General features: G+C 41.2%; 1 pseudogene; it reads right to left on the reverse strand.

The window, feature by feature from the left end:
• Nucleotides 1-3328: 3328 nt before the first annotated feature.
• LOC130039275 (E3 ubiquitin-protein transferase MAEA-like) lies at nt 3329-4681 on the reverse strand (annotated as a pseudogene).
• Between the last annotated feature and the right edge of the window lie 4357 nt (nt 4682-9038).

A 9038-nucleotide genomic window follows, 5' to 3' on the forward strand; every position in this document is an offset into this window, starting at 1 on the left:
CGGGAGGATAGTGCTATATTATATGTGTTTATCCAAGTATTTGAACTGACACCTATCAAAAGGGTGATTTAAAAAAATTAACATAGGTTGATAGTTTTAATTCCCAAGATTGCCAAAAGAAATTAGGACAAAATGAGTGACTTAATACAATAGCAAATTTTTGTCTCATAAATTTGTTGTCTCATAGTTTTAGAGGTTATATATCCAAAATCAAGATGTCAGTAGGACAGTGCTCTATCAGGGTGTAAACTGTCTTATATGTTTCTCTTGGCTTCTCTTAGTTTTCCAGCAATCTTTGGCACTTCTATTTTTTACAGCTGCACAATTTCAGTCATGCCTCCACCACCTCATGGTGCTTTTCCACTGGGCTGTCACAATGTACTCTTTAAAGGCCCCTGTCAAAACAGATAAAAAGCTCACCCAGTTCCAGCATCATCTTATCTTTACTAACTACATTTGCAAAGGCCTTATTTGCATAGATCACAATCTGAGGTTCTGGATATTAGGAATTGAACCTATCCATTTGAGAGGCAATTCAATCCATAACAGCAATCAAGGAATTATGTTCTTAATTTTATTTTTAAACCTAAACATGTTAAAGAAATGATGTCATTGGTTTTTCCTGTCAAGTTTTCAAGAAGAGATTGACAGTGAAGCACTTGAAGAGGTGAAAACTTCTCAGGACACAGTGATTCCAGAAGCATTGTGACACTAGTATAATCCAACATCTTTACGTAATTGTTAGGAAAATTATGGCCTATACAAGATGCATCAGAAAAGTCAAAAGCCTGATGGATCTAAACCAGTTATCAATGCTTACCATGATCAGCTATTGCTCTTCTCTCACTTGGGAAACCAAACATTTCATAATGCAACTCCTTGTGAATTTGAAACAGATTAACAAAACATTTTTCTTCTTTTACCAAGACTTGAATTTGTTGCTCAAACCCATACTAAAGTATCACAAGAAATAAAACATTTTTCTTTTATTTTAAGCTCTACTCAGGAACAGTTTCTCACAAAGAAAAAGTGGAGAATCACAACTCTTAAGTAATCAAGATGAGCTCTTGAAGAGCAAAAAGCTACTGAAATCTAAAGAGCAGTGGATCCACCACACTGTGAACAGCTCCTAAGTGTATTTGAACAATCTTTTGAAAAAGTAGCTTGTCATGAACAGCTGATGATGATCACTGTCTGAGAAAGTAAAGCTCCTATTAAAGAGATACCATTTGAAGATGTATAAAAGGCCAGAATAAAAAATAGTCATAATGTTATCTGAAAAAGTAATGCAGTACTTTCCTTTTCCTAAAAGGTGACTTTTCTCATGTTGACATTGGTAACCTGGAAGCGATAATGCTATGAAGAAGTTCAATACTAAGTGAGGTCTAATTGCTACGATTTCAACTTGTTAAAGAATTTCATTGAGAAATATGTCTAAGGCTGAAATATTCTGCAATAATAATGTATCCATTACTCGTTGTCATAATAATGCTGCACAACAATACATCTAATACAGTACTCAATGGCATTAAATAAGAGGTGTTTATTTCCTGATCATGTACCTATTCAGTAAAACATTGAAGTTTTACTGCATAGTGTGGATTCAGTTATGATCCATCCACATGTATGAGCTATGGGGCTGGAGAGATAGTACAGCAACTAGGGCACTTGCCTTCTGCACAGCTAACCCTGACATCCCATATGGACCCCTGAGCACAGAGGCAGGATTAAGCCCTAAGTATCACTTGGTGTGGCCCAAAAATTAAAAAACGGGGTATGAGTTAGGTACAAGTCTGCCCCATATATGCATATTCCTTCTTGGACAAGAAGCCATCCAAAGCATATTCTCTTCTTGATGAAAAAGGCCAAAGTCCAAGGAGGGTAAAGTTACTTACACAATCACATTTCAAATCTTCTATTGCACCATATCCACGAACAACCTTTACACCTAAGAAAAGCACAATGTAAATCCTGAAGTTAAGAGGCAGGGGAAGAACTAGTCTCATTGATCCCATGTTAAAGACATTGAAGAATTAAAACTAGCTATTCAGTCTATCACAAACAGCACAGCCATTTTAGAGTACTGAACAAAAAAATCACTTTTCGGAATGGATAAACAAATGGCCTATACATTGAAAGCATTTTGCCCAACAGGACGTCACAAGACCAGGGTAGTCCTTTTTTTTTGGGAAGTTCCCAATTTACTGAGATTTACAATACTGCTTATGATAGTTTCCTACATACATCATTCTAGCACCACACCCACCACCAGTGCCCATTTTTCTCTACCAACATCCCAAAACCTCTTCCCAAATATCTTCCTTCCCCAAGCTCTATTCTGTAAAGGAACTCCCCAGTTTTGATGCCTCTGGCTGTTGTTCCTACTGTTTCCTTATATTGTACATATGAGAGAGACCTTTTGATTGTAGAGGTGGTAACAACTACACACATATAGATCAGTATAGATAAAATTCTGTGAGTATAGTCTATTTTTTAACAGGTTTTACATTTACAGTTTATTTGCTAATCAACACCAACATGCAAAAATAGGTGCTAAGTACTTCTACATTGTGGCTGTGTGTGGGATAGGATGCTGTCTGATTAGAGTCAGCAGTGAGATTTCAACAGAAAGTTCATTTCTGGCATGAACAGTGTTCAGGTCTGAGTCATGGACCCACAGAAAGACTCCAGAAGCTGGTCTGGTAGGCCTCTGGAGGAATCCATTCTTCAGCAGGAAATAAGGCCCACGGATGACCGGAGACAGTAGTCACCAAGAGTGGCTCCCCAAGTTCATCATTAGCAAAAGGGAGTAACTGTGAGGACACAGCAGGTCCATTTCCATCTGTGAAAGGTGCTACTTTCCCTGCAGGATCAGTCTTTAAAGTTTCTTTGAAAGGTGAAAGTTCATTTCAGAAGCATCAAATAGCCGACTTATGTTATAAAATCCTACCAATCAGATGTTTTCCAATACAAACTTGCTAGAGTTGATTCCCTCTCTTCCCAGAGCATTCTTCATTGCTCACTGGTCTTTGGTCTCAAGAAGCAGGAAGGCGAGGCAGGTGTGGGCCGTTGCCTTGTGCCCATGACTGCCTGGCAAGCAACAAGCCTAAACCTACATGATGTGCACTTTCTTTTCTAAATTTAATTTAATTTTTTTAATTGTTATTAGTGAAACAGCATGAGGTACAGTTGTAGACTTACAAATTCATCCCCCACCCCTCCAGCCCCTGTGGCAGGGCATTCCCTTTTGTTCTCTCTCTCCTTTTGGGTGCTGTGGTTTGCAAAAGAGGCAAAAGAGTGGAAATCATGTTCAGTCTATAGTCTACTTTCAGCAGTGGAACACTTCTTTGGTTCACCAGCAAACATCCTTATCATCTTGATGGATAAAGAGCAGAGAATTGCAGCCATAGACATAGCCATTGGGCAGCATCACGGGTGGTTGTTATCATTCATCACATGGCTGGAGATCTTACAAACGAGGGGCAAGTTGGCACAGTGTGCCGTGGGCAGTGACTGGGCCAGCTGGTTCAGGGAGCAGCTGCACACAGGGCAGTCAGGTCTTCTTGAGCTGCCATCTTCCTTGTAGCACTGTGTAGTCTTGATGGCTGAGAGGCCAGCCTAAAAGGTGAGGGTGAACATCAAGCTGTTCCCCAGCTGGTGCAGGCGGTAATTATCGTACTTAGACTGCTGCACCAGCATTCTCCAACGGACCAGGTCCAGGAAGTCCTTGTAGGGGGAGATGTGTGTGTCCGGCATGAAGGCCAGCATGCCCATCACCTGCGGGATCTCATCCAGCTGGCTCCCCTCAGCCTGGCTGAAGTTTGTCCTCCCTTCCTTCCTTCCTTCCTTCCTTCCTTCCTTCCTTCCTTCCTTCCTTCCTTCCCTCCTTCCCTCCCTCCCTCCCTCTTTTCCTCCCTCCCTCCCTCCCTCCCTCCGTTCCTTCCTTCCTTCCCTCCTTCCTTCCCTTCCTTCCTTCCTTCCTTCCTTCCTTCCTTCCTTCCTTCCTTCCTTCCTTCCTTCCTTCCTTCCTTCCTTCCTTCTTTCCCAGCATCCAGCCTCTTGTTCTGGTGAATGAGCTCGATGAACTCCTGGATGCGGAGGCTGAACTGCAGGCAGCTCTTCATCTTGCTTACCCAGGACTTCTTTCTTGTCGTGGCACCAGGCCAGGCATGTGGCTGTCTCACGGCGCTACAGGGATTCCTCCACCTCTTTGACTGTCAGGAACATCTCGATGTTCACTAAGTCCTCGATGCTGCTCCAGCGAGCCAACTTCACGGCAGTGGTGCAGTAGCCACAGCACAGCAGGTGCTCCACCATCATCTTGTCCCTGCGCTTCTGCTTCTACATGCTGGCGGCCACTGGTGGTCACTGCTGTGCTCCTTCAGGTGCTCGATCCTGTACTTGCACAGCTTGGCACTCTTGTCCTCGCCTTCTGCTTGAGGACGCTGAGCTTCTCAACCCCACCATCCAGCAGGCTCACCCCCAAGTCCACAGCAGGGCAGCTCACCAGGGTCTTCTCCAGCTCAGCCACCACCATAGTCATGTGACTCGACTCATGGTTGATGTTCTTCTGCACAGCATGGATGCACTAGTTCAGAGTTTCATAGGGCACCTTGATTGTCAGGTACTCCTGCACCTTCAGGGTCATCGACAGCTGGGCCACCGACTCCTGCACCGCCATCTTGGGTCGGTCAAAACAGGCAGAAAGAGGCAAAGCACTGTGCGAGGAATGCTGGGAAGTGACCTTGCGTGCAGCTGGGCGGGCCGGGCGCCCATGCCAACAGTGTGCGAGGATGCCTGGAGGTTGGATAGTCTACTCTTAAAGCTTGCTTTGATTTGTGCTATGAATATTAATAGAGCAGATAATTTGTTAAAGATTATCATGATTGGAGGCTGGAGTGATAGTACAGTGTGTAGGATGTGTGCCTTGGACATTACCAACACTAGTTTAATCCCCAGCACCCCTTATGGTCCCCAGAGTCATACCAGGAGTGGTCCCTAAGCGCAGAGCCAGGAGTAAAACCGGAGCACTTTCTGGTATGGCCCAAATATATATTTTTAAGGTAATCACAATCTAAATTACTTTGTTTTGTATTTTACTTACATAAATTTAGTTACATAAATTCTGTTCCAAAAATATTTAATAATCCTTCTTAAGTCATAGGACATATTCTTACTATTAATATTATTTATCAATATCCTTATTTAAATATTTCAAAAATTGATAATTGGTTTGTAGAAAAAGGGCTTTAATTCATCATTATTATGACCATTTACTTTTTTTAAGTTTTTATTAGTGAGACACCATGAGGTACAGTTGTAGAATTACAAATTTTGTGCTTGGGTTTCAATTATACAATGATCAAATACCCATCCCTCCACCAGTGCCCATTTCCCACCACCACGGATCCCAGCATCCCTCCCACCCCTCATCCCCCCAATCCCACCCTGCCTCTGTGGCAGGGCATTCCCCTCTGTTCTCTCTCTCCTTTTGGGTGTTGTGGTTTGCAAAAGAGGCACTGAGTGGCAATCATGTTTGGTCTATAGTCTACTTTCAGTATGCTTCTCCCATCCTGGGTAGATCCTCCCAACACCCTTTATTTGGTGCTCCCTTCTGTATCTGAGCTGCCTTTTCCCTCAGCATGTGTGGTTGGCCTCCAAGCCATGGAGCAAAATTCCTGGTACTAATCTTGACCATTCTTGGGTGTTAGTCTCCTATTTTGTTACTTTATGTTTCCCAGATGAATGCAATCTTTCTATGTATATCCCTCTCTTTCTGACTCATTTTGCTTAACATGATACTTTCCATGTAGTACCACCTGTATGTAAATTTCATGACTTCATCTTTTCTAACCGCTACATAGTACTCCATTGTGTAAATGTTCCAAAGTTTACTCTTAAAATACCAAATACAAATCTAAATTCCAATTCATGGTATGACTTAAATCTATCAACATATTCATTACAGGTTGATTTGTAACCCCCCCTAGAGATGCTAAAGTCGATGCATCTATGAGTTGGAGGTCACTTAGAAATAGGGTCTTTGTAGAGGATCAAATAAAGATGACATATTTAGAGTCATTCCAATTCAAGATGACTGGTGTCCTTTTTTAAAGAGAATGTAAAGATACCAGGAAAATTCCATCTATAAGTCAAGAAGCATCAGAGGGAAGCAGAAGTTAGGAAAAAATGGAACAAACAAAAACTTCCCCCAAACTGTGCGACACTAAGTTTTCTATTGTTCAAACTACCTACTATGGGGTACTTCTAATGTCAGCACCAAAAAACATATAGGGACAGACATAAAAATATTGGCATTCTGCTCATCAGATTTAATGGTAGCCTAATAATCACATAACAGTGATCTCACACAAGTTTAGGGGTACCCAAATGACACTAAAGTATGCATTGGCCTATTTGGACTTCAAAAGGCCACAGAAACTGTTACCTTGAGACAAGTGGTAGAGCCATGGTAGATGCTAAGAGATAGTCTATTATCACCATCTAATATATATTTCTACATGTTTATTTTGTATATGGTCTTTGTCCCCATGACTCCTTTACAATCTAACCACTATGAGGATAGGAATGTTTTATCTAGTTTTATCTACTTTGATGTCCACTGTAATCTCCATGCTAGAACTACGCCTGTCACACAACAGATATTTATAAATTCTCTGTTCAAATAATAAATGTGTCCAAGAGTCAAATAGTTTAAAATCATTTTAAGGAAGTGGAAAACCAATGACACACAAACTTGATCTTTTTCCTTCTCGGAGGAAACACGGAAAACCTATAACAAGAACACAAGTACTTTTATGAATTTTCTAATCATAAACCTCAAAAGCAGAGGCTGGAGCGATAGTACAGTGGATAGGGTGCTTACCTTCCATGCAACTAACCTGAAGTGGATCACCAGCATCCCATATGGTCCCCCAAACACTGTCAGGAGTGATTCTTGAGTACAGAGCCAGGAGTAACCCCTGAGCATCACCGAGTGTGATCCAAAAACAAAAAGCAAAACAACAACAAAAACTTCAAAAGCAACAACAAAAACCCTTCAAAGAGCCAATTACTTCAATACTATTTTCAGTCTGCATTATTTTTGGAAAAAAATTCCTTTTGTATAGAAGCAAAAATTTCAAGAAAAAGCAAGAAATATAGGCCTAAAAGTCACACTGAACTTGTTTGGAAACTCACCTTGTAATATATATTTCACCACACCATATATACACACCAAGAGTACCCGTAAAATTGTACCCGTAAAATGTACAGTGTTGGGAATAGAGCAATAGTACAGCAGGTAGGGCACTTGAACTGCATGCACCATATTGGTGCCCTGAGCACTGCCAGGAGAAATTCCTGACTGCAAAGACAGGAGTAACTCCTGAGCATATCTGGAGGTGACCCCCACAAGTAGATAAACATAAATGAGACATATGGGATTGTAAAATATGTTATCTCATTTTTTTAAGTTTTTAAAACTTAAAATCTTACCAACTATGAATGAGGGTTCCTTTTTTGTTTCACACATCCCTACCAACAATGACCGTTTCCTGTCATTTTTTACAAAGGTCAGTTACATTGGTGTAGGTGGTGTCTCACTGTTGTTTTGTTTGCATTTCCCTAAAAATAATATCTGAGGAACACCTTTTCATAGGCTTACTAGCCATCCACATGTCACCCTGTGTGATGCAGTAATTCCAGTCCTCAGAATCTACCCCAAGAACACATTTATTTAGGGGCCAGTAGATAATACAGTGATTAGGACATGTGCTCAGCATGTCCCTGACCCTGGGTTCAATTTCTGGCATCATATGTTCTCCTGAGCACTGCCAGGGTTAGCCCTAGAGGTCCCTGAGCACCACAGGATGAGGTCTTGGAGGCCTGCAGTACTGCCTGGATAGTCCAAGTATCCCTAGCACCACAGAAGCCAAGCAGCATCGCATCCTAGGGCCCATGCATTGAACCTATGGCCCAGTTGGTCAAGAATTGCTGGTGGGGCTCACTCCTGAACACTACTTGGGACCCCCCCATACCAAAGAAAGCATTACTTTGAGAAGATATATATACACACCTATGTTCATGGAAGTGTTAATGACAATAACGATGATACAAAAATAGCCCAAACCCAACAACAGACGAAGAGATCAAGAAGTTGTGCTCTATATACATAATATAATATTACTTAGCTATAATAAAAGATGAAATCTTACTTTTGCTACATCCTTAATGGACTGGGTCCTTGGGGGGGTTCACACTAAGTGAAATTAGTGGTAAAACAAATTTCAGATTGGTGGAATTCCTATGCGGTATATTATTTTAGAATGGACAGTATCTAATGACAATTTCTTTTACTTTGAACTAGAAGTATGGTTACCAAGCAGGGGAGGTAGGATAGTAAGGGAGAGGTTGACTACTTGTGATACCAGAACAGAGGTGAGCACGTTGATGATGGCTGAGGAGCATTTTTGGACCCCATGAGCTTGAACATAAACAAACACGACTGCAACCAAGTTACCTGAGTGACAGTTCATAAATGAATGAATAAAAAATTAAAATCTCTGATTTGCAGATTTCTCCTTTGAAATAGAAAGAATAACTATTCCTTAATAGCGAGTTGTACAAGGCTGAAGGAATCGTACAGTGGGTAGGGCTTTTGCCTTGAATGAGGCTGTCCCAAGTTCAGTCCCTGGCATCTCATATGTTCCCCAAAGCATGGCCAGAAGTAATTCCTACGTAGTGAAGAGCCAAGAATAACCCGTGAGGCAAAAAAATGCCAAAAGAAAAATGGTGGTTTGTATGGATGTGATGGTACAAGAGCCAGTTCTGTCAGTACAAACTGCCAATATACTGTCAATATAAATGGAAGCCAGTTCTGTTCTTATAAAATGTATACCATCAATGAGTTTCTGGAAGTTTACTGTATAATTTCCAGGTTTTCCTAAAACTTTTAAACAAAATATTTGTAGTTCTCAGAGTGAGAGCTATTTGCCTTAAAGGTCAAAACAGAATTGTTTTCTTCTGCAGTTTCTAGA

The sequence above is a fragment of the Sorex fumeus genome, unplaced genomic scaffold, assembly GCF_029834395.1.
Source record: "Sorex fumeus unplaced genomic scaffold, SorFum_2.1 ptg000086l, whole genome shotgun sequence".
Classification (NCBI taxonomy): domain Eukaryota; kingdom Metazoa; phylum Chordata; class Mammalia; order Eulipotyphla; family Soricidae; genus Sorex; species Sorex fumeus.